Source organism: Pan troglodytes, chromosome 7 (assembly GCF_028858775.2).
Source record: "Pan troglodytes isolate AG18354 chromosome 7, NHGRI_mPanTro3-v2.0_pri, whole genome shotgun sequence".
Lineage (NCBI taxonomy): Eukaryota > Metazoa > Chordata > Mammalia > Primates > Hominidae > Pan > Pan troglodytes.
Window position 1 is genome coordinate 57843808 of NC_072405.2, and position 25907 is coordinate 57869714.

At 38.2% G+C, this 25907-nt stretch overlaps 1 long non-coding RNA gene across 2 annotated transcripts; it reads left to right on the forward strand.

The window, feature by feature from the left end:
* Positions 1–9583: 9583 nt before the first annotated feature.
* Positions 9584–22490, forward strand: LOC107976303 (uncharacterized). Of its 2 annotated transcripts, XR_001720171.4 has the most exons (4): positions 9584–10050; positions 12946–13123; positions 15437–15535; positions 20939–22490. It is a non-coding gene; the product is annotated as an uncharacterized LOC107976303 (long non-coding RNA). The 2 variants fall into 2 exon arrangements; XR_010159542.1 differs by lacking the exon at positions 20939–22490 and having other exon boundaries at positions 15437–17201.
* Positions 22491–25907: the final 3417 nt, after the last annotated feature.

Below are 25907 nucleotides of genomic sequence, written 5' to 3' on the forward strand. Positions count from 1 at the left end.
CTGTTTTCTGAAACTCTGCTCTAAATGCTTTTGGAAAGTGGTGAGAATATTTTCACAGGAGCTAACTTCTCTAGTGAAAAATGGGATGAAGGTTTTTATTCGTTTTGTTGTGAAGATCAATGTAGGTAGCAGGGCTTTCATGAATTCTAATAGCCCTGACGGAAGTCATCTGACACCAAGAATGCACATTTATTTTAAAAGAGAAACTCATTTCAAAGTATGTCTTTTTATTTTTTATTCTATTTTTAGTTTTTGTTGTTTCCTTCTTAAACAAGTGCCTTGGGCTCAATATCTGAGCATTCTCTTATGGGAGAGTTGGTAAAGGGGTGTCAAGGTGTGGTGTGTGGCTGCTTCTGGAGCTCCTGATGACAATCATGGGCCACGGCACGTTGGGAACAGCATGAATCCAAGTATGTTTGTGTGTATGAGCTGGTGGGGGTACAAGAAGGGGTTAAAAAAGAAAAGCCAAATTATAAAGAACAATGTTATTATAAGTCCAGATGAATTTTGCCATAAACAACATTGAATACTTTGGAATTGTGGCCTTCCTCAGAACCAGTGAGGAAACGCATGGTGTTTTGGCATCTTCAATGGAAAAGCAGCAAATCAGAAGTTTGCAGATATTTAGAATCTCCCAGTTTCCATTTATTCCAGACCTCCAGTGTTTGTTGGTGGTGAAAATAGTGTGGCAGTATACCTGGAGCCTCAGCACCAGTGGTAGTTGTGGCAGCTGAGTTCTGCTAATGAGGACAATGTACAAGGCAGCTGGACTAAACCCTGGGGTTGAGTGTTCTAATATTTTTATAATGTTGCAGAAAGGATCTGAAAATGGAGGAATGAACTGCACACTAACCTCACCTGTGGGGCTCAGAAGCACTTTATTTCAAATATTAAATGAAATGCAGCCTTATTTTTGTATCTCAATCTGGTGTGATGCCTCAAATTTGATAAGCATACCAACCAATGTTTATGGATTCTACTTATCAAAATTAGGTTCCTTAGAATTATTAGCCTAAGATGCAATTAATTTAAATTTATTCAAATAAAAGACAATTTCTGAAAGTGTCTTGCAAGCTGAGAGAAGAGAGCCAGTAAAGGCGTGGAGGCAGGAGTGCATCAGCCACAGCAGGTGGTACAGGTGGTGGGTGTGGGGGCGGTAAGGGGAACTGAAGCCTGATTCTGGAAGAGCTTATGTAATACAGCTGGGTGTGTGTACAGGCTAAATTTAAGTGCTCATAAAAGAATCTTGGATTTGGAGGTGTCATGATAAAAGTTATAAAACCCCCATATCCTAAAGATAAAAATCTTTAGGATAAATCATCTAGCTAGTGATATGTAAAACTGCAGTGAGGAGAAAGAAAACATAAATAATAATACTGTACTTTTCTTAGATTTATGTTACAAAAAGTTGATGTCTATTGACAGTAGTAATATTGGTATGTGTGTATATATATATATGGTACTTTTCTTAGATTTATGTTACAAAAAGTTGGTATCTATTGACAGTAGTAATATTAGTGTGTGTGTGTGTATATATGGTGGTGAGCTGGGAGCTGGCCTCGCTCTTGCAGCTGGCCTGTGGTGTTGAACAGAAGAAATTTCACATAACACATTAGACAACAGCACTCCAAACTGTCATGCAGCAGAGCAAACAATACCCACCTCACAGTGCTGCCTAAAAACATGTAAACAAGGAGAGTGCAAACTAGAGAAATGACTAAACACTACTGGCTTAGTCAGTTTGACCAATACCTCAAACAGGGTGATTTATATATGGCAGATATTTATTTCTTATAGTTCTGGAGGCTCTAAAGTCCAAGATCAGGGTGCCAGCAGATTTGGTGCCTGGTGAGGGCCTACTTCCTCTTAGATTTTGTCTCCTAGTTGTGTCCACATGGCAGAAGGGGTGAGAGGGGTCTCTGGGGCCTCTTTTATGAGGGCACTAGTGCCATTCAGGAGGGCTCTGCCCTAATGACTTAGTTACCTCCCAAAGCCCCTACCTCCTGTGCCATCACTTTAGCAATTAGAGTTCAACGTATGAATTTTGAAGAGACACAAACATTCAGACGATAGCAACCCTATTCTGAGCGATTATAAACAATAGGTACTTCTTTACCAAGTGCATGTTTAATCTCACTCCATGCCTTCCACCTTTTAGATAAAAATTGTATGGCTAACTTATTATAGAAACCCTCTACAGAGAGCACCCTATCTAGAGCAAAACAATGATTCCTTGAGTCTTCACTCTAATCCTCTAATTTCCAACCCAATTCTATAACAAGCCCTTCCTAATGGGCTTGACACCCCATGGTTTCTGATCATGTGAAATCTCTGTTGTTGCATCAGCTACTGATAAACAGAAGTCTGTTCAACTACAGAAGTGTCCTTAAGACCTTGGCTGGCCAGCACTGGCAATAGTAACATTCTAAAAAAAGGTTAGGCATTGTCCCTACAGTCTGTTACTTCTACAAATGCCATGAGGAGCTACTACCATTTATTGAGAGCCTATAAAATATAATGAGTTTGATAAAGTGCTTAAGAATTGTTACATTTAACATGTAAGTCATAACATCATATGAAATTGTTTTACCTGCTTTGTATATCATAACACATTTACTCCCACCACACTCCTATGAAGTAGGTATTTTACATTTTATAGAGGAAAACATATTAACTAATTTCATCCTATTCAACAGCTCTGTGAGGATAATATTGTGTTTTTGTTGTTGTTGTTGTTGTTTTGAGATGGAGTCTCGCCCAGGCTGGAGTGCAATGGCCATCTTGGCTCACTGCAATCTCCCAGGTTCAAGCCATTCTCCTGCCTCAGCCTCCCGAGTAGCTGGGATTACCGGGGCCTGCCACCACGCCCAGCTAATTTTTGTATTTTTAGAAGAGACAGGGTTTCACCATGTTGGTCAGGCTGGTCTCACACTCCTGACCTCAGGTGATCCACCCGCCTCGGCTTCCCAAAGTGCTGGATTACTAGGGAGTAAGTGCACTAGGGAGAAAGGTATGACTGAAAATCCCATTCTTTGGATCTTCAAAACTCACATTTACTCATTTAAATTTCCCTCTCTGTTTATGTTTGGGTTCAACTCAATGACCTAGTTACTTCTATCTATTGTCATTTAAAAAATTATGCACCACACCTAAGGCTTCAAAGAACAGGAAAAGGAAAATTTGTTGTGAGAAATCACACTACTCACTGACACCAGCATGGAGTCTAAATCCAAAGCAGAATTCAACTGATAGCCAAATGCTGAAAATAGGTGAACTTGAGTTTCCTGGACTATCACTCAGTAACATAATTAATAAGGCTATTTGGTGATCATTTTGGTATTTTTGTGTTTAGAGAAGTTGCTGCAACAAATATACAAAATAACTTCCCAAATTTATATGTAAATCACAGATGACTGGATGGAAGACCATATTGGTTTTAAAGGTTATTATAAAAGTGTCACAAAGAAACATTGCTCTTAATGTGTTACCCATATTTTCTTCTTGCTTTATAAGTTGTACAGTCTCTTCATTATTCTTGAAGCATTCTTGAAGCACTATCAGCAACACATGTCAGGTTTCAGCTAAAATCAAATTTATAGAAAGCCTCAGGGAGCATAAGATATTTAAGAAAGAAGCCATTCAACAACATGTCTTATCAAGGGGCACAGGGCAGATTCCTGGCTGAGTTCCCATTTTAAAAGGATGGGAGAGTTCCCCGTATGTTCTGAAGGTTGTTTAGTGTGTAAATTTCAATGTTCCCAACAGAGGGAGCTAGAGATTTTCCTCAGATGAAGAGTGAGCTAGGATTTTTGGATGTTTTAGCATAAGGGATTTTTTTTCTTACATTAGTTGACATTTGCTCAAAGACTTCTCTCAAGCTTGTGTACATGGGTAAGATACATTAGACCTGAAGATTGGTATCTTTGGTAAGCACATTTGAATGATCAGTGTGTACTTTTCCATATTGGCATTTTTCTTTCTCACAAGAATTTAACTGTCTTCATGGATTATGAATGTTAATGTTTGATTATTATTCATTTTATACATAAGGGTAGGAGCATAAAAGAGACATATATTTTTTCATTTTCCAATACTTCTGTTAACAATCTTTTTCTGTAACTTTTAACACTGTTTATTATTTTTTCAAATCAGAAAATAAATTTTAAAAAGAAGTTCTGAGACGTAATATAGAGTGTTCTCATTTGTTTTTTTGAGAAGGCTATATTCTCAGGAACAATCTTCTGGTACCACCTGCTCTTCTAGAATGTGACCTTGCCACTTCCCCATGGGCTTGGACCAGGCAGACCTGCTCCTGTTTCAGCCAACACAGTATGGTGAAAGTGATCTGGGTGATTTTCAAGGCTGTCAGAAAAGGCCATGCAGCTCCCACTTGATTTTCCTGAGGCCTTGACAGCAGAGTGAGATGTCCTTTGTCATGCTGGAGGGTCCACAGGGAGGTGCTGATGGACATCACTGTTGTTTCCCAGAAGCCATCAGCTCTGTGAGGGAGTCACCGCTTGCCCTCAGGACCAGCCTTCTGCCAACCGAGTTCCAGGCGTGGTATCAGCATCCAAGAGGAGCAATGGAGCAGCCAGCTTATTCTGCCAGACTCCTGAGCTTCTGGATCCATGAGCATAGTAAAATGCTTGCTGTCTGACACCACTAAGTTTGAGGTAATTTGTTACACAGCAGCAAGAACTGAAAATGTTTGCTCATGAAATTAGCAAAAGGTTTTAAAATAATGATATTTAGCCTTCATTGGAGTGCACATTGCATCCGTTCAGCCTTGATGAAAAATAACTTCATAATGCATTAAGGGTCTTAAAACCTCCAGACTTTTTGACTCTGTGGCACTATCCCAAGGATATGATCAAATAATGTGTACATTATTAATGCCTATATTATTTGTGATAATGGTAGTGGCATATAAACTCTTCAACATTAAGTAAATTATTCAACAATTTTATTCAATTAAGTCATAAACTTATTAATTTGTACTATTTAAGAGTTTTTAATAGCATGGGTGTGAATGACTGTCCAACCATGAAACAGAAGCTACTCCATGTATTTGAACACAGTTAAGACACAGGGAAATTTATAGAGAATTAGTTTCACTGGTAACGTAAGAAGTGAGAAGCCAAGCAGGGGATGCAGAGCTCAGCAACCTCACGCTGAAGTGACATAGGAAAGAGTCCCTGTCACCAGCACCCAGGATTGGGGTTACCTAGAAAAATCAGGAACACAGCAGGCCTGTCAGAAGGATTTGCAGGCACAGAGGGCACTCTCACATGGCAGGTTTTGCCATCTGTGACAGCAACAGAGAAAGGAGACATGGCCTGGATTCTCTCAGCCCTTATCCTCCATTCAAACTCACCTAGAATCTTACTGACCTAGGAGACAAGCAAGCACGGGACTCAAAATAAGCCCTCAGAGGTGCACAGCAGGGCGGCAGAAGGGCAAGCAAAGTCTAAGGAAAGAGGCCTAGGACCAGCAATACAAAGTGAATGCAAAAAATAAAGTGAATGCTTGAAGGCAGGCTGTAACGCGCACACCTGGACACTTGCTTTCACGTGCCTGTAAGATGATTGGAGAACAGAACTCTAAATGGTGGATTATTCAAAAGTGTTTTAACTCTATGGTAACTCTAACTTTGCAAGTTTGACTTCCAAAATCTTAACATAGTTGTTGATATTGGTGAACTTTGTTTCATAAGGCAAGATTTCACTAGACCAATTAATTTTTTATAAATTCTCATCACAGAAAAAAAGACAAAATTTTAACTTAAAAATATATTGTTGACACATAATAATTGTATATATCTATGGGGTAAAATGTGACATGTTGATACATGCATGCATTGTGTAATTATCAACTTTAGGTAATTAACATATCCATCAGCTTAAAATAATCATTTCTTTGTGATGAGAATATTCAAAACCTCTCTTCTAGCTATTTTGAAATATATAATGCATTAGTTTTAACTCTAGTCATCCTACGATGCAATAGAATGACAGAACTTATTCCTCCTTGTCAACAGTACCTTTGGACCCATTGACTAATCTCTTCCCCGCTCCACTCTCCCCTCCCTTTCCCATCCTCTGGTAACCACTATTCTACTCTCTACTTCTATGAGACCAACTTTTAGATTCCACATATGAGTGGGATCATGCAGTGTTTGTCTTTCTGTTCCTGGATTATTTCACTCTCAGTAGTGGCTCTCCACTCCTAGAGGCCTCTTTCCACTCCTAGAGGTCACCCTTCACTCCTAGAGGTCGCTCTCCACACTAGAGGGCACCTTCCACTCCTAGAGGTTGCCCTTCACTCCTAGAGGTCACTCTCCACTCCTACAGGCCAACTTCCACTCTTAGAGGCAACTTTTCATTCCCAGGGGTTACCCTCCACTACCAGAGGTCACCCTCCACTTCTGAAGGCCACCCTCCACTCTTAGAGGCCAGCATTCATTTCTGGAGGCCACCCTCCACTCTTAGAGGCCAGCATTCATTTCTGGAGGCCACCCTCCACTCTTAGAGGTGACGCTTCACTTCTGGAGGCTACCCTCCACTCTTAGAGGCTGCCCTTCCCTCTTAGAGGCCACTGTTCACTCCTGGAGGCCACTCTGCATTCTTAGAGTCTGCCCGCCACTCCAAGAGGTTGCCCTTCACACTTTGTGGCTTTTCTCAGCTACCAAAGGCTGCCCTTATTTCCTTGCCGCATAACTTTCTTAGCCATTACCAACCTCACTGAGCCAGCAAGAAAAATCTCCAGAATGAGAGTTCTACAAGACAGAGTCTTATATAGGAACATAATTCTAAGAGTGACATCTCCTCACCTTTGCTATATTCTCTCGGTAGGAAGCATGCACTCAAAGAGAGTAGATCCTACAAAGGTGTGAACACTGGGAGCTGTGGATCATTCGGGGATTGACTTAGAGTCTGTCTGTAATAGATCCCGTGGGTAAGATCTACATACACTATTTATGGCACAACTGTATAGCTAAAAAGGAAATATGTTCAAAATAGGTGGTCCTGAAAATAGAAAACCGTAAGTAAGAACTTTTAAATATTTTGTCCCATGGCCCAAATGAACATCCCTCAGAACCACATTAACTTAGAGTTAGTTTTCAGGAGGGTATTCTTAATTATAGCAGTAATCTAAAATAAATAACTGGCAGATAAAACAGAAACAAGTACCCCTCAACAAAATCCAACATTATTCCTCTCTCTCTCTCTTTTTTTTTTTTAGACGGAGCCTTGTTCTGTAGCCCAGGCTGGAGTGCAGTGGGGCGATCTTGGCTCACAGCAACCTCCATCTCCCGGGTTCAAGCAATTTTCCTGCCTCAGTCTCCTGAGCAACTGGAATTACAGGCACATGCCACCACGCCTGGCTAATTTTTGTATTTTTAGTAGAAACTGGGTTTCACCATGTTGGCCAGGCTGGCCTCAAATTCTTGACCTCAGGTGATCCAGGTACCTCGGCCTCCCAAAGTGCTGGGATTTCAGGTGTGAGCCACCATGCCTAGCCTATTATTTCTCTTTTGACACACAGATATATTCCAAAGTATATGTAAGCATCTGTATAATTGCTATAACAATTTCACAGTTATTTATTATGAAGTTAATGTTAATTAATTTATTCTGCTGTACATATCTACATGATGCATCCACGAAGGGAAGAAAAACAATTATCACACCAACCATGACCACTTATTATTTTAATTTTGTAATTGATTTTATTTTTTAGAGCAGTTGTAGACGCACAGCAAAATTAGGAGGAAGATGCAGAGTTCTCACGTCTCCAGCCCCACATGTGCACAGCCTTTCCCATCATCAACTTCTCCCACAAAGGGGTCACATTTGTCCCAGTCAGTGTAACACATCATTATTACCCAGAGGCCGTAGTTTACATTTGAATTCACTCTTGGTGTTGTACATCCTATGGGTTTGGAGAAATGTACAATGCATAATGACAGTGTATAAAATCATATGTTGACTTTTTCTTAGGAAAAAAAAATCCATAAAATGAATGTAGAAACTAAAAGGAAATGCTTTTGACCTATTATTATTATTATTTGCTTGCTTTCGACCCTTGAAAGAGAAAACACAATGTCAGGATCTTGAAAAAAATTGGCAGCTAAGAAGGTTGTGTCCTTGGAACAGGAAGTAAACATTTATGAGGCACAAAATAAAGGATAGTTATTTTTGTTATTTATACTTTATCCCTGGAAATCAATCTATCATGTGTTTCATTTCTTCTTTATCTCTCCTTTTGTTTATTTGACAAGTGTTCATTTTTTTGCTGGTTGGTTGGTTATTGTCATTTTTGCTGTTAGAATTGTAAATGCATACAATTTTAATATTATATATATGTATATACATGTATGTGTGTGTGCGTGTGCATGCACGTCCGTGTATTCCAATGTTGGTAGAATCACCTTAAAAGAAGGGGGGGGGGGGTGTTAACCAAGCTAATAAAATTGAGAAACACAACTGAGTTTCTTGTATTTTTTTAATTGGGGAGATTTTGGTCATTTCCTTGTTAGTATTACTCATTATTAAAAACATCAGCAAAATCGGTACCCATCCAGAAATATGAGTTGCTTTCTGTGTTCATAAATATTTATAACATCAAAACACTCAGGAAGAAACAGAGAACATTTTGCAAAATGAAAAGAGTGGACAAGTATAATCTTTTGCTGAAGAAATTAGAAATAACGGTAAGTGACCGGAATGGAAATATCTGAAAGTTCTTGTTAGAAAATTCCACTTGCCCCATCTCCCAACCAGCCATACTGTATTGTGGTCAAATATGTATGTATTCCGAATTGAATAACCAATATTGAGAGGTGACAATGCGCTAGCAGCCCTAGTTCGCTCTCGGCGCCTCCTCGGCCTCTGCGTCCACCCTGACCACGCTTGAGGAGCTCTTCAGCCCACCACTGCACTGTGGGGGCCCCTCTCTGGGGCTGGGCGAGGCCGGAGTGGCTCCCTCTGCTCCCAGGGAGGTGTGGAGGGAGAGGCGTGGGCACGGCGCTCACGGGCGATCGAGGAAGACCTCCGTCTGGGCTGCCGGAGTGCCCGGGCTGGGTGCCTCAAAGTCCCCCAGCAAGTACCAGTGAGAGGTGAAGCCGACTGGGCTTCTGGGATGGGTGGGGACTTGGATAAATTTTCTGTCTAGCTAAAGGATTGTAATGCACCAATCAGCGCTCTGTGTCTAGCTAAAGGTTTGTAACCTCACCAATCAGCACTCTGTGTCTAGCAAATTGGGTAAGGGACTTGGAGAACTTTTGTGTCTAGCTAAAGGATTGTGAATGCACCAATCAGTGCTCTGTGTCTAGGAAAAGGTTTGTAAATGCACCAATCAGCACTCTGTGTCTAGCTAATCGGGTAGGGTACTTGGAGAACTTTTGTGTCTACCTAAAGGATTGTAAATGCACCAATCAGTGCTCTATGTCTAGCTAAAGGTTTGTAAACACACCCATTACTCTGTCAAAACAGACCAATCAGCTCTCTGTAAAATGGACCAGACAGTATGATGTGGGTGGGGCCAGATAAGGGAATAAACGCAGGCCACTCGAGCAAGCAGTGGCAACTCTCTCAGTTTCACTTCTACAGTGTGGAAGCTTTGTTCTTTCCCTCTTTGCAATACATCTTGCTGCTCCTCTCTCTGTGGGTCCGCGCTGCTTTTATGAGCTGTAACACTCACTGTGAAGGTCTGCAGTTTCTCTCCTGAAGCCAGCGAGACTAGGAATCCACTGGCAGGAATGAACAACTCGTGAGGCGCCACCTTTATGAACTGTTCAACACTCACCACAAAGGTCTGCAGCTGCAGTCCTGAAGCCAGCGAGACCACGAACCCACCGGGAGGAAAAAACACCTCCGGATGCGCCGCCTTTAAGAGCTGTTACACTGACTGCGGAGGTCTGCGGCTTCACTCCTGAAGTCAGCGAGACCACAAACCCACCAGAAGGAAGAAACTCCGGACACGTCCTAGCATCAGAAGGAACAAACTCTGGGCACACCATCTTTAAGAACTGTAACACTCACCACGAAGGTCCGTGGCTTCATTCTTGAAGTCAGTGAGACCAAGAACCCACTAATTGCGGACACAGTACGGTTTGAAAGTGAATGAGTGTGTGTGTGTGTGTGTGTGTGTGTGTGTATAGTATTTGGTTAAATATCTTTATGTAAAGAATGTGGCATTTGGTGTGAACTTTTAAAGAGCTCTTGAGATCACACTATATACAAAAAGAAATTAGACTAATGATTTGAGTTAGACTATATCCTTAATTCAAACAAATTTAGAAAAAATTGAAACCTTTTTATACATAGACATAACCTATCTATTTTGACTATTGGTCAACTAAGATTTTTAAATTATCTTTTTAAGTCCAATATATGGTGTTTATTTTCTTTTAACTTAACATACATCCGGATTTATTGTATTGCCTTTTTATGCTAACATGTTGCGGAAATGCAAACATTTCTGTTATGGTGAGTTCGTTTATACACTTTTGTGTTTATCTCAAGGAAGTCAGAAATGCTTAATCTTTTAGACAGTGAAGTTTATGTCCTGTCACAAAGACACAAATGCAAACTAAATGTTAAGTGTTTTATTTAAATTTTGTCAAATTGCCGTAATAATTCAAAGAACTTAACAAAATTTCATGGGAATCTTCAAAATTTCTCTGGGGAAGGTTTTAGTACAAGAATTACATTTTTATTTATTATAAGAATAAACTTTAATTTTAAATGCTTGTTATGGGCTCTAAGTAAACTTAGTATACTCTATCTTTTACAATTTGAAAGGATTTAAACAGTAACTTGGTAAACTTATTTTGGCCTTTTCTCAAAATGGTGATAAAACTTGCAATTTTCTATATACTCTTGCCTATTGCCAATTAGGGAAAGGAAAAGAGAAAAGGAATTACTAAAGAGATGATGGAATCTTTTAATAATTTGAATAAAAATTTTCAGAATTAAAATTTATCTAGCTTTCCAAAAGTGTATTATTTGTGGGCTATCCCCTAAATCCAAAGATTTTAAAGTAGAAACAATAACAAAATAAGATACCACTTAACACTTTCAATTTGTCACCAAACTGCCAGAGATTAATATGATTAAAAGAGAAATAGAAGTAAAACTCAAGTAGAATTTTGCTATGACTGTATTCCTGAAAAATTAGAGAATTGAAAAATATTTGTATTTAACTTAAATTGAATATAGATTCTTTTTTTACTTTTTGCAAATAATATAAACTTTAATGATGATATTCCATTATGTGTCAGACACTGGTTAAGTATTTACACAACAAATTAACTTTTCAAACTCACTTTATAGTATCCACCACATGGCTGTGTTCTATCCAAGAGAGTGTGAGTTGATTATGTACACCACTGTCACGCCCTGCATATAAATACCTTCCTCCTCTTTTGACTAGACAGAGACAAATACAGTATCTTGGAAACTATTTGTTGAAGACGGTCATCCCTCCAGATAGAACAAATGTGGTCACTGACTCAGGTCTTGAACAGAGCTTTTGCTAATCAGGCACATCCATTTTGGAAAGAGTTGGAAATGAGCTTTTCTTATAAATAAGTAAGAACAGATATTAACACATCATAAAATTGGGAGTTTGTGTATTTTGAATTGTTTTGAACTAAAATGAAGGCTAAGTAAAATATTAATAATTTCAGAATTAAGTGTAAAACAATGAGGAAATGAACATATTTTTAAACATTGTAAGAACAATTAAAACAATTTATTAGCAAAATCCAATGATAATTAATAATACTAGATAACTTGGAAGTATAGTACAAGAGAAACACCAGAAGTAGTAGTCAATATCAATAGGTTTTCGTTTCTATCTCAATTACTATGCAATTTTTTGTAAGTTACTTAAGATTTCCAACTCCCAGTTTTCTATATGATAAGAATAATAAGACTTTTAAATTTGATTCCAATGAGAATGGAATGACATAGCATGTATCTAATCAATTGCAGTGTACAACAGAAAAATAGTTATTAGATAAATTTTAGTTCCCCTTTAAATAAGGTAAAGTTTTTTTTAATATCACAGCCTATGTAAGACTGTATCTCTCTACTGACTTTAACTTCATTTGTTAACATAAAAATTCAGTCTTAATTTATTTTAGAAACAATTATGTACTGTTACATTCTATAATTATATTGTAGAATTTATACTCTAACTGTTTTTATACTGATGAATGCCCATGACATTTTCTGAGGATGATTACTTCAGTTTTACTTTTCTTATGATCATTTTAATTTTAAAACAGTGATAAAAGTAATAGCTAATGTAGTTACAGGTATTCACATAATACATTTATTATCCTATTTAATCCTCACAACAACCCAAGCAAGTAAGTGTCATTATTCTAATTTTATAGATCAATTAACTAAGATTTGTGGAGACAAAGTAATTTATGTTATATCCACTCAATTAGTAAGTGATAGAGCTGTCTAGAATCATATTACTTTCCACCATCTTTTTCAATAAAGTCATAAGTTTAATTTAAATAAAAATCCAGGGACTACTACATGAGTAGGTATGTGTGGTAATTCATTTTTAAGGGTAAATGACTGTTGGGTAAAATGCATGTAGACACAAATAATTGGATGCATTAATATGACACAATTATTTTGAAATGTGACTGAAGCCTACAGTTTAGGCATGGCAAGGAAAGAGAACCTTACAAAGGGCCTAAGATGGAAACAGCTTTCACTGTGCTTGAGAAATTAGAATAAAGCCAGTGTGCTCAGAGCATAATGGCTGATGTGCTGGAGGTATTTTAAAGGCAGCTGTATAATGAGAGGCTCATGCAGGCTATGATCAGCCTACATAAAATTTTGTTTTGAGGGAAAAATTTCTAATTTCAGAGATGAATGACTTTTCTAGGCCAATGACAATGTCTTTTCATCTTTCTAGTGATTCATCTAAGTTTGGTGCTGATTGGAATGAGGTAGCCCAGAGGGAGAGAGGGAGGGTTAGAAGATGACAAGGAGAATGAAAGCCAGAGAGTGCATGCAGCTGATCAGGAGACAAAGAAGATCCACAAAAACAAAGCTCTGCAAATGCCAGAAAAAGATTCAAGCAGGAGAGGAAGGTAAGTGCCTGACAGGAGGAAAACAAACCCTTCACTCTTATTCCAGGGAAGATGAAGAAAGCTGACAGTGGTTCAGACGGATTTGTAGAGTGATATTGAGAAAATGAAAGAGGAATCCCTTTCATTTTACCAAGCGGTATGCAGTTACCTGTACACAAAGAGAAAAAGAGAGAGGAGGGGGTTGGGATGGTGAAGAGAGAGAGAAAGAGAGAGAGAAAGAGAGAGAGAAAGGGTATATAGATATGAAGAGACAGGGAAGGTTAGAAAGATTTGTTTCAGAGAGAGAAAGAGAGGTATTTAGAGAAACATTCCAAGAATGGCAGATCAAAGACTTTCAAAATTCACCATTATGGAAAAAGCACTGAGAACATTGTCAAAAGTGTCAAATTCAACATATTCATTAAATTAAAAGCTTGAAACAATGCAAGAAGCCTTTAAAAACAAACAAACATTGAATCCAGATAAAAACAGCAAATTTTGTAGCCTCTTAACTTGCCCCATTCCCATTCAGTCTTTCCACATAACCACAATCAACTTGAAGACCAACCTTACATTGACAGTAGCTGTGAAAACCAGCAGCCAAGGAAACACTGGAAAATGCACAATGAGCTTGGGGCTTTCCAAAGGCTATGCCCCACAGAATCTCAGGGGTTGTCTTTATTTGATGCAACTCAGAATTTAGTTTATGTAAACAAGTCTGTGCTGAGAGCATTTGTCAAAAATAAGGAGTGTCAAATGATTAATATTACAGACGCCTGAGGTGGCAATTCCAGTTGGAGATACCAAAAGGCTGGCCAGAATCCTTCAGAGGAAAACTAGGAATGAGATATCAATAGGATGCAGGAAATAGGTCTGACATATTCATAGGACTCAAGAAAGACATGTACATGTTCAGGGCTGGAAAAGACCCAAAAAGGCCCTAAGCTCTCACCTCTGGCTGACTTTAAGGTCCTGTACAAACATGTAAGATGACAGAATTATAAACTGTTTACTAAAGTATTGAAAAACGCATATAACACACACACAAAGCTATTTGACAAAAGCTGGTAGACATATTGATTCAAGGTCTTTAAGAAAATTTTTGCATTATGATTAGTTAATTCCTTAACTAAGAGAATTTAACAACCATACTGGAAAAAAGAATAGACACCCTAAAAATTATTTCAGGAATCTAACAAAAAACAACAGCAATAATGAGAGCAACAAGAAATAGCAATACTAACAAACACTAGCAGGAGGGTTCATTTCAAATGAACATTACATTACATTATTTAAAATTTTTGGTTTTAATGAAAAGAATTATGGTGCATACAAAGAAACAGGAAAGTTTGTCCTGCATACAGAAAAATAAAAACAAGTCAATAGAAACTGTTTCTGAGGAAACTCAGACACTAGACTTACTAGATGAAAACTTTAAATCAATTATTACAAATATGTTTAATGAAGAAAGGGAGAATATGTTTACAAAATTGGAAGAATGTATGAGAATGATGTATTCATTAAATAATATCACTAAAGAGAAATAGAAATGAGTTTTAAATGAAACTAATAGATACTCTGGAGTTGAAAAATACAATAACTGATATTAAAAATCACTAGAAAAGCTTAATAACATTTAAGAGAGTAAAACAATCAGGTAATTTGAATATAGATCAATTGAAATCATCTAGTCTGAAGAACAGAAAGAAAAAGTAATGAAGAAAAGTGAACAGAGCCTCAGCGACCTGTGTACCGTAATAGAAGTCCAGGAAGAAGAAGTAGAGAGAGAAAGGGGCAAAAAGATGGCTAAAAATTTCCAAAATTTATGAAAGATGTTAATCTACACATCCAAGAAGCTTAATTAACTCTAGCATACATTCAAACAGGTCCACATGCGCATGTATCATAGTCAAACTGTTGAAAACCAAAGACAATAATAGAAGTGACTTACCGTGTAAAAAGGATTATCGGTAAGATTATCAGCTGAGTTCTCATCAGAAACCATGGAAATCATAAGGCAGAAAGGTGACATGTTCAAAGTGCTAAATAATAATGTCAACCAATAACTTTACATCTAGTAAATCAATGCTTCAAAATGAATGATGTATTGACATTCCCAGATAAACAAAAACAGAGAATTCTCTCTGAGAAGACCTAGCAGATGTGTCATAAAAAAATTATAAAAGGAGTCCTTCATGCTGAAATGAAAAGACACTAGACAATAATTAAAATCCACTTGAAAAAATAAAGAGCACCAGAAAGATGATGTAGGCAATTATTTTTTAAATACATTTTTGTTTGTAATTTTTTCCTCTCCTATCTATTTTTTTAAAGCTGCACATGTGCCAAAAGGTGAAAATTCTCCCCCTCTACATGAAGCAGCAGTGTTACCAAATCCAATAACATGCAAGCCATAAAGATGTCTATATTGGGGTGAGTAAAGAGGATCTGCTGGAAACCACTCCCCTGGAGAGCAGCAGGAGAGGCATATTCTGTGGCCTGGAGATAGACAACAGTGTGTGTCTGTAAAGAAACTCATGAGCCCTGGGATAGGGGTGTGACAGGGAAACAGCGTTCTGGTCTTTCTGGGAGGTGGAGCTAGTGCAGACCCCTTACCTCACCCAGAGACATAGGTCATTTCACCAGAAGCTCCCCCAGGCACTCTAGTCCATGCTGGTACCTGTGCTTGTCATTGAAACATCCATGGGCAAGCCAGGTGGTCCAGCTGTGCCTAGTTGCATCTCACCTTCTCCTCTGCAAAAAGGAAGCTCAGGGCACTGGATGTTGTACAGTCCAGCACATCATCTGAAACAACGGAGAACACCTCACAATAAACAAAGACCAAGTACATATCCATCTGCTCTTGTCTAAGCTGTCTCTTACCCATAAGCATCTCCTACTGGCCTGTAGGTTAAACTGCACAACCCAATATAAATCTGGCTGATGGAAGAACAGAGGGCTACAGAAGCAAAGCTAAAATACCCTACCACAAATCCTCTACAGTAACACCCTTGTCAGGGGTTGAGGGCACAAATAAAGCCGTGAATAAAATTAGATAAAAAACCCAATCTAAATAAAAGTAAATTCAAAACCAACAAGTGTCAGCTTCTCCAGATGACAAGTAACCAGTGTAAGAATTCTGGTACCATGAAAAACCTGAATGTTGTGACACCACCAATGGATCACACTAGCTCTCTAGCAAAGAATTCTAACCACAATGAAAACTCTGAAATGGCAGATAGATAATTCAAAGTATAGATTGCAAAGAAGATCACTGAGATCCAAGAGAAGGTTGAAAGCCAACACAATGAAACCACAAAAGCAATCCAGGAAATGAAGAAAGAGATATATTAAAAAAAAAAGAACTACTGGAAATAAAAAATTCACTTAAGGAATTTAAACGTGTAGCTGAAAACTTTAGCCATAGAATAAACCAAGCAGAAGAAATAATTTTGTAGCTTGAAGATCAGTCAAATCTGTCTTTCAAAGTAACCCAGTCAGACAAAAATAAAGAAAAAAATAAACCCAATGCCTTTGAGAAATGTGAAATTATTTAAGTCATCAAACATATAATTTACAGAAATTCCTGAGGAAGAGGAAGAAAAATAAAGAAATTTGGAAAGCATATTTGAGGAAATAATGCAGGATTTTTTTTTATTTTGCTAGAGATGTAGACATCCAGATACAAGAAATTAGGCAACGCCTGGGAGATATGACACAAAACAAATGTCAAAAAGCATATAGACATCAGACTATCTTTCTTAGATATGCCACTGAGAAAGAACATATCTTAAAATCATCTAGAGAAAAATGATGAATCTCCTATAAGTGGAATCCCGTTATACTAATAGCAGACTTAACAGAAACACTACAAGCCAGAAGAGATTGGGAGCCTGTTTTTTGCCCCCTTCAAAAAAATTGCCAGCCAAGAATTTTATATCCTACCTAACTAAGCTTCTTAATTGAAGGAGAGATAGTCTTTCCCAGACAAGGAAATACTAAGTGAATTTATCACCACTAGATTGGTCCTACAAGACATGCTCAAGGAAGTTCCGAACATGTAAACAAGAGGATGCTACTCATCATCATAAAAAGACCTGTAAGTACAAAGATCACAGATTTTACAAAGCAATTACACAATTGAAACTCCAAGGCAACTAGCTAACAACATTATGTCAGGAACAACACCTCACATATCAATACTAACCTTAAACATAAATAGCCTAAATGTTCCACTTAAATCCTGCAGCTAAAAGCATGCTTAACAGTGAGAGGCTGAATGTTTTCCCTTCAGATGAGGTAGAAGACAAGGAAGTCCACTCTTGCCATTTCTATTCAACATTTTACTGTAGTTTTTGCCAGAGTAATTAGGCAAGAGGAAAAAAAGTTACCCAAATGGACAGAAAGAAGTAAAATTATCTCCATTCTTAGATAACATGATCTTGTACAGAGAAAACTTAAGAAATCTGCATCAAAACTATTGAGTTAGTAAATAAGTTCAGCAAAGTTGTGGGATACATAATCAACACACAAAAGGACAATGCATTTCCATACACTAACAATGTACGATGTGAAAATGAAGTTAAGAAAAACAATAGGATGAATAAATTTAACAATGAAGTACAAGACTTGTATACTGAATACTATAAAACATCATTGAAGAAAATTAAAACCTAAATAAATGTAAAGACACATTACGTTATTATATCAAAAGACTTAACATTGTTTATGTGATGTTTTAGTCAGCTAGGTCAGCCATAAGAAAATACCATACACTCGATGTCTTAAACAACACAAATTTATTTCTCACAGATCTGGAGTCTTGGAAGTCCAAATTCAAGGGGCTGGCATAACAGGTTTCATTTGAGATCTCATCTGTTGGCTTGTAGGTGACTGCCATTTCACTGTGTACTCTCATGATCTTTCAATTGTCCACACAAGAGGAAAATTAGTGATTTCTCTCTTCCTTTACTTATAGGACTATTAATCAGACCAAATTAGGGCTCCCATCCTTATGACTTCATTTAACCTTAATTACCTCCTTAGACCCTATCTCCAAATAGGGGTCACATTGGGGATTAGGACTTCAACATGTGAATGGGGAGACGTACAATTCTGTCCATAGCAGATGGCAATACTTCCTAATGAATCTACAAATTCAGTGCAGTTCACCTCAAATTTCCAGCTGCCTTTTTAAACTTGTTTATTTATTTTATTTTATCTTGCAGAAATTGGGAAATTGACTCAAAACTGGGTTTTGGAAATTAAAGGGACACAGAATAGCCAAAAAAATCTTGAATAAAGAATAAGTCATAGAGGACTCACAGTTTTTTTTTATTTTAAAACACTACAAGGCTTGAATGATCAAGACAGCATAAGCGAAATATTGGCATAATAGACACATACATACACAATACAGGTAGGTCAGTGGAACAAAATTGAGAGTTCAGAAATAAATCCTCACATTTAGGGTCAATTGATTTCCAATAAGCATGTCATGACAATTTACCAAGAAATAATAATATTTTTAACAATACTTCTGGTTTCTTAAGGGAAATAAAAAATGTTCTAAAGTTAGGCATGATGGTTACACAATTGTGTGAATATATTAAATTACTAAATTGTACACTTTAAAAGAATGGATTTTACGGTATGTGAATTTTGTCATTAAACTGTTATAGAAAGGAAGAACGAAAGATACAAAGAAAGCTATTAGTGAGATAAACAGTTCCAGACAGTGTTAAATATTTGATGTACTCTATCGGAAATTTAATACAAAGGGAGTCATCCTGGCTTTGTACTTTTTCAAAATATGTGCTCAAATATATTTGTGCTTCTTTGGAGAAGGCCAACTGCTGGGCTCAGCCACAATGTTCTTACATTTTCATTTTTTGGAATGATAGCAAAATATAGGAAAAGTCTTCCGAGGTTATTTGCAATCAATTTAGTGCAATAAAAACCATGACATCTAAGTAATGCTGGGAGAGAAAAGAAAACAGGAAAGATTGCATGAATAATAGAAAAAGTTTGCATCAATGAACTGGAAATATAAAAGGAGGTGATGATTGGTTAGCAGAAGGGTTGGAATTAGTATTTTATTTTATTTTATTTTATTTTATTTTATTTATTATTTTGAGACAGAGTCTCACTCTGTCACCAGGCTGGAGTGCAGTCACGCGATCTCGGCTCACTGCAACCTCCGTCTCCCAGGTTCAAGCAATTCTCCTGCCTCAGCCTGCCGAGTAGCTGGAATTACAGGCACATGCCACCTCACCCAGCTAATGTTTGTATTTTTGGTTGAGATGGGGTTTCACCATGTTGGTCAGCCTGGTATTTTAGTGCTGATGCCATTTCTGGCTGGGCTGTGTCCTAGATACGAGCACGAGAGTGGGTTTCTGATATAAAGTGAAGAGAAGACCACAGGGGATGAGAAAGCCAATGAACCAAGACACTGGGATTTGGAATGGGTTGTCCTATGGCTGCTGCTGATGACAATGTTGGCAGGAGTTGAAATGCAGTAGACAGGTGCTAACATTTTTTAAAAATAAAGAAGTGACTGTGATGAGTTGTACAGATGGCAGCATGGGGAGGAAGCATGGCAGTAAGTTCTGAGAGAGGCTGAAATAGCAGGTCATTTTGGAGGATTGTGGAGTGGGCAATGCTTCAAAGATATGGCAGGTAAATTTAAAAAAAACACTATGTCACCTTAAGATCCTGAGATGAAAGGGCAAATGAAGAGAGAAAGATTAAATGAGCCTTGGGATAAGACCAGGTTTCTCACAAAACAGTCAAGACAATGCTATGAGAAGGCGAATAGATGTAAGAGAGTTTGCAGATTGTAAAGCATGATTTCTGATAAATATATCAAGATGTTTCTGATGAAAGAGGATGCAGTGGAGAATATCCAAAGGGTTGTGTGTGGGCTGTAGGATGAAGCAGCACTATAGAAGATAAGCATGTGGATGATGACGGGTGGCCACTGAGATTTGCACCTGAAGTATACAGAAGGTAAGGCATAATGCAATCATTCAGAAAATATCAACAGCAAAGCGAAACTCTGGTAAAAGAAGATGAGGTTTGAAAAATGTTCAGTCAATTTAAATTCAGGTAGGTTATTGGTAGTTGACAAAAGCTTTTGAAATGTACTCTTAAGATGTGAAATTATCCAAAATATATTGAGGAAAAGGTCATACTCAAATGAGTGTTCATTTACTGCATATATAACTAATTCTGGCCCAGCTGACTATTTGATAACTGGTGGTTTGCTTTGCAGCAGGCTCTCCTTCCTCTGCTCCTGGGGCAGAGTGATGAGTAACATCCTGAGGCAGAGGAGAGAGGTCATCCTCCTCGCCCCCTGTTATCCTCACCATAATTATGTTAAATTATAGTTAAATGATTCCTCTTATTAGCATCAGTTGAAATTAATTATTCTGATATATTCTGCTCGTATCTGAGATGGCGAGAGCAGAGAATGTTGAGTTTTCCTATTGGCATCACCCCGAGAAACATTCATAAAGTAATTTTCTGTATCTTCATTAATATTAAGTGCAGACAAAAGAAGCAAAGGACACACAAGTAATACATTTTAAATACCTGACACATGCATAGAAACATGTAGGCTTCTTTCTGAAAGGATGTGAAGGTTTCTTTCTTGTCAATGAGTGAAGCATTCCTGATAGTTTTGTTGTTGACACTATCATCAAGAGTTTGCTAGGTCTATTATCTGGTAGAAAAAATTGAATTGTTTTGAAGCATGAGATTATAATGCCTGACTTTACTTGTTTTAAATACATTGAAATAAATGTACTTTTTCTCTCTTGAAAATTTAAATTTCAGTGTTTGTGGAGCAAGGATTGTAGATCACCTACAAAACTTATTTTCCTGACTTCTGATAACCCCTCTGAGAGAACACAGGAGCAGAGCCAGGACAAGACGCTGTGATTTCTCATGGATCTGGAAATGTATTATGTTAATATTTTCCTAACAGGCAAAATGTCTGTAGTTTTGTGAAAAAGAAACTTGCAGAAGTGGAAGTGAGTAGATTTTAAAAGAACAGTTTTCAACATTATAAACTTGAATGACAAATGCTGTTGTAGTGTTATTGAAAGAAACTCTTTTAGATATGAATATGAGCCCTCATTTGCCTCATCCACACAAAAAATAGATATGTATTTTTGTTTTTGAGACGGTGTCTTGTTCTGTCGCCAGGCTGGAGTGCAGTGGCACGATCTCAGCTCACTGCAAGCTCCACCTCCCAGGTTCATGCCATTCTCCTGCCTCAGCCTCCCGAGTAGCTGGGACTATAGATGCCTGCCACCACGCCCGGCTAATTTTTTGTATTTTTTAGTAGAGACGGGGTTTCACCGTGTTAGCCAGGATGGTCTCGATCTCCTAACCTTGTGATCCACCGGCGTCGGCCTCCCAAAGTGCTGGGATTACAGGCATGAGCCACTGCGCCGGGCCAAAAATAGATATGTATTTGTTTTTACATAAACCAATATTTGGAATTTGAACCTTGGGCCACCTCCCATGCATTTCTGCTGTATCCAAGGATAACATGTTAGAAATAAAGGAACAACACGGGAGGAAAAGGGCCAGAGGCTCTCAGCTCAGAGGACCGTATTACTGGAGGGTAAGTGTGAGCTGTGATTTCATAGCTAAAGATCACCCGGGATGAGGAAACTTAGCAGCCTGGGAGCTCTTGTATTCTCAGAGTATTTCTGACAAGCAATCCTTGACAGCAAGTCTGCACTTCCAACAAATGGTAACCACTGTTTAGGTGATGAACGGTAGCGGTAGTTTCTTGGGTCTGCCAAGAACAAGGTGAGCCAGCTGTTCTCTGGCATCACAAGTCAGAAGGAATCTTGTGCAAAGTAAAAAAACAATTTGCATGCTTTTGCTTTTTACTTCCCTGTGATTTCTTTTTGCTAGTCTCATGACCACCATTTTTTCTTACTGCAAGAAGTAAACAAAAAGAAATAGAAGTTATTAGGGAACTCGAGGGGCTTATGAAAATCTCAGTAACTCAAGTATGGTGGGAAATTTTCTTTTGAATCTTTTCTATAATTTTGTGTTCAGTTTGTATATACACCCAAACACACACAGACGCACACACACACACACACACACAATACAGTTGACCCTTGAACAATGCAGGGGTTAGCAGCATTGATGCCCCCTCCCACATAGTCAAAACTTGGTGTATAACTTTTGACTCCCCAAAATTTTAACTACCAATTGCCTACTGTTTATCAGAATCCTTACTGATAACATAACCACTTAACACATATTTTTATGTGTTTTTTTATATATATATATACTGTATTATTATAATAAAGTAAGCTAGAGAAAGTAGAATATTATTAAGAGAATCATAAAAAAGAGAAAATATACTTACTATTCATTAACTGCAAGTGAATCATCATAAAATTTTTCTCCCTCATCGTCTTCACGGTGAGTAGATTGAGAAGGAGCAGGGAGAGGAGGGGTTGGCCTCACTGTCTCAGGGATGGCAGAGATGGAAGAGGTGGAGGAGGTGGCAAGGGAGGTGGGAGAAGCAGGCATACTTGGTGTATATTTTATTTTTAAAATTCCATGTATACGTGGACCCACACAGTTCAATACCTTGTTGTTCAAGGGTCAACAGTATATATAATTGTTTAAACAATTTCTTGTTTCTTTGGCCTCACAGCTCTCAATAATAAAGATCACAATCAAATGATTACTTTACTCCAGCTTCTTCCAAAGCTCCTGGAATTCCAAATCCAGTCGTCCTTCCTTCACTTCCCTGCTTGATATTCACATTTGCCCTTTATGAAGGTCTCATTCTTCAATTACATTATCTTGCTGAGTTTTCAGGAAAACAAATGTGAGGCATGCAAGACGGATTATATCTCTTGGGCCATGGCATCTCCTGGGCTTTAAACAAAATCCTGTAAGTCACCACTTTGATCCGTGATACTAGAGAAACACTGGTTATTTTTCTCCAAGTGGACAGTAGCTTAAGAAGGGCATACGTTTTAGTCAACTCTGGATGCACTGAGAACTCCGTGTGACATTGCTCTTCCCCAGTGTGAGGGGGAACACAGGACCCTTCACAGTCTGGCTCTAACCTTTCTACCTCAGCCATTTCCACTCTATCCACATACCCAAGATTTCTGTCCCGCAACTTTTTCCACCGTTCCCTAGTCATATCAGGGTCTTTGTTTACACTGTTTCTGGTCTTTCTGCCTAGGCTGCCTTCTGTCCCAATCTTCATTCAATGACCTCCCACACATCTTTTTTATACAAAAATCCTTCCTAGATTCTCTTTAGGGAAAACCAGCTAGGCAGAATATCCTTGTCACCAAATAAATGCATTTTTATTCGTTAGATGTCCCTGGGAAACAGCTTTTGAGGCAGAGATTTAGATGCAAGAGGTTTCATGGATAGTGTTTTCCGGATGCTTATAAGGAAAAGATAAAGCTCAGCTGGGCAGGTGATGAAGTTGAGCTGTGATGGAGTTGCAGTAGAGTGCTTAGTTGATCCTAGCAGGGGTCTGGAGTTGGGATGGCTTTTCAGAGTTGTCTGGAATAGAGGCAGAGACAGGGTCTACACATCAATAATTGGATGTTGGCTGCCCTGGGGAAGAAGCATGGTTTGTGTTGAGGCTGTGCTCTTTGACCAAGAAGCATAAGCAGGGGCCACACCGGGAGCATCAGCTGAAAATATTCCTGGCAGAAATTGTGGAAGGCAACACACTACAGTCCATTCATGTGTTCTTTGGTTCCATATTCTCCCTCTTGGAAAATGGATTTCCATTACCAGATGAATTCTATTGAGATGAAGTATGCTCATTACTCTACTCCCATTCATTTTCTTGAAGTCATTTTCTGCCACTAATCTCACCATGTTCTATTGACGTCATCTTCAATGAGCATTTCTGCTGGGTACAATGGATTACCTGGCTGAGTGATCCTAATCCTTATCATCAAGGGATCTGCAGCACTGGTCATGATGTCTTCTCAGAGTGTGGCGGCTTCGCCTTTTCACTTATTGGCAAACATGGACCCAAGGGTACAAAAGCTGTTCTCATGTTCTTCTCAGGCTTCATATGTAATACCAGCTCTGTGTTCTCCTATGACAAGGTCTACTATGCCTGCCAGGGTGGGGACCTGTGTCCTTGCCTGCTCTTAACATGAAGAGCCTGAAGTGACTAAGTGGAAGCCAGAAATTTGAGTGCAGAGGGACTCTTCCTGTGTGTCCTAGGAGAAGCCATCTCCATCCTGGGACAAACCTGCACTGCTCATGTCTTGAGAGTGTTATTCATAAAGAGGACTATTGCTTGTATTTCTGAGGAAACCACAAAGTGCAGAGGGGAACATATTGTTATAATGAGAGCTACTCCAAAAGTGGATGGTAATTTCCTTTAATATCTATCAGGGACTATTTAAGTTCATAGCAAATTTTAAATACATTTATTTCTCTTCATGCGGTACTCTTTGATGACATTGAGAGTATCTGACTAAATCTTCTACTCCTGTTTCATTTTCTCTTTTTGACTATGGCAACTAGAGACAGAGTTTGTTTATGCTGGTGCTGGAAAAAAGTGGAGATGACTAGAACACACAATTTCTTCTCTTTTTGTTGTTCTTTAGGTATCTTATGCATTAGGGGAGAAATTTGAACCATATAATTGTCCATATAATTTTTACTATATATGCATAGAAAAATATAAATAAAACTAAAAGTTAGGCTTAAAATTTTCGTTGATAGAATAATTGATTTTAGTCATACTAAAATCATACATTTTTATATTATAGAGCAATGAGTAGATATATCATTTGGGAATCAACTATCTTACTGTGCATAGGAAAATAGAAATATTGTTTTAATGAAAGTGGGAAAAACCTTGGTGTTAAACTGAAATTAGAGTTATTGGTATAAACACATTCTGTGAATATTAACTCCTTTTTGTCAGACTTTGTACATCACAGCAGACAAATGCTCTTGGTACAATAGTTAGAAAAACTGACTAAAATGCATAAATCACATTGTAATGACATTGCATATCTGAAAACAAAGATTTGGTAAATTAAAATTTGGTAATTTGGTAATATCTGGCTGTTTTTCCTTTGTAGGCACTTTCCTATATTTTGGGTAAGGACAGCTTTGCTTGTATAAGACAGAAAGATTCTACTGGGAGAAAGAGAAATCAGTGCAGTGTTTTCATTCATAAGGGATTGGAACTAAAAAATTCAAAACCTGCAGGGATTCAATACTATGGCTAGTTTTCCCTGGAACACTTGCTGAGAATAGGGGCTGCACAGGAGTCCAGGGAGCTAGAAACCGAAAACTTCTACATGTCCAAGTGAACCAAACCTGCCCCATATCAATTTCTCATTGGAATGAGATGATCAATCCCTCATCCTATCTAGCACAGGAAAGGGGTGTGAGTTATATTATCTGGGATCTCCAGAGTTCTTCTATGTATTAGGTATGGTATACAATCAAAGGTTCTAGAAATACGTAGAGGCAGAACAATTAGGCAAAAAACAAAAGCAAAACAAAAAAGCTGTGGAGAAACTGAATTTACAGACAACAAACAGACAGACCACCCAAGACACTAGAACTCTGACCAACACCTCTGCAGCAGCCAGCCCAGGGTGCCAACTCAGAAACCCTGCAGCAGCCAGTTTAGGAAATCAACCACCAAAAAACTATAGCTATCAGCTCCAAATGGTCAGGACTTGGTCAATGACCGTCAACTTCCCTAATTTTTATCCCTGCTTCTATCTTAGGACCATCCAGGGAAAGCCAAATATGG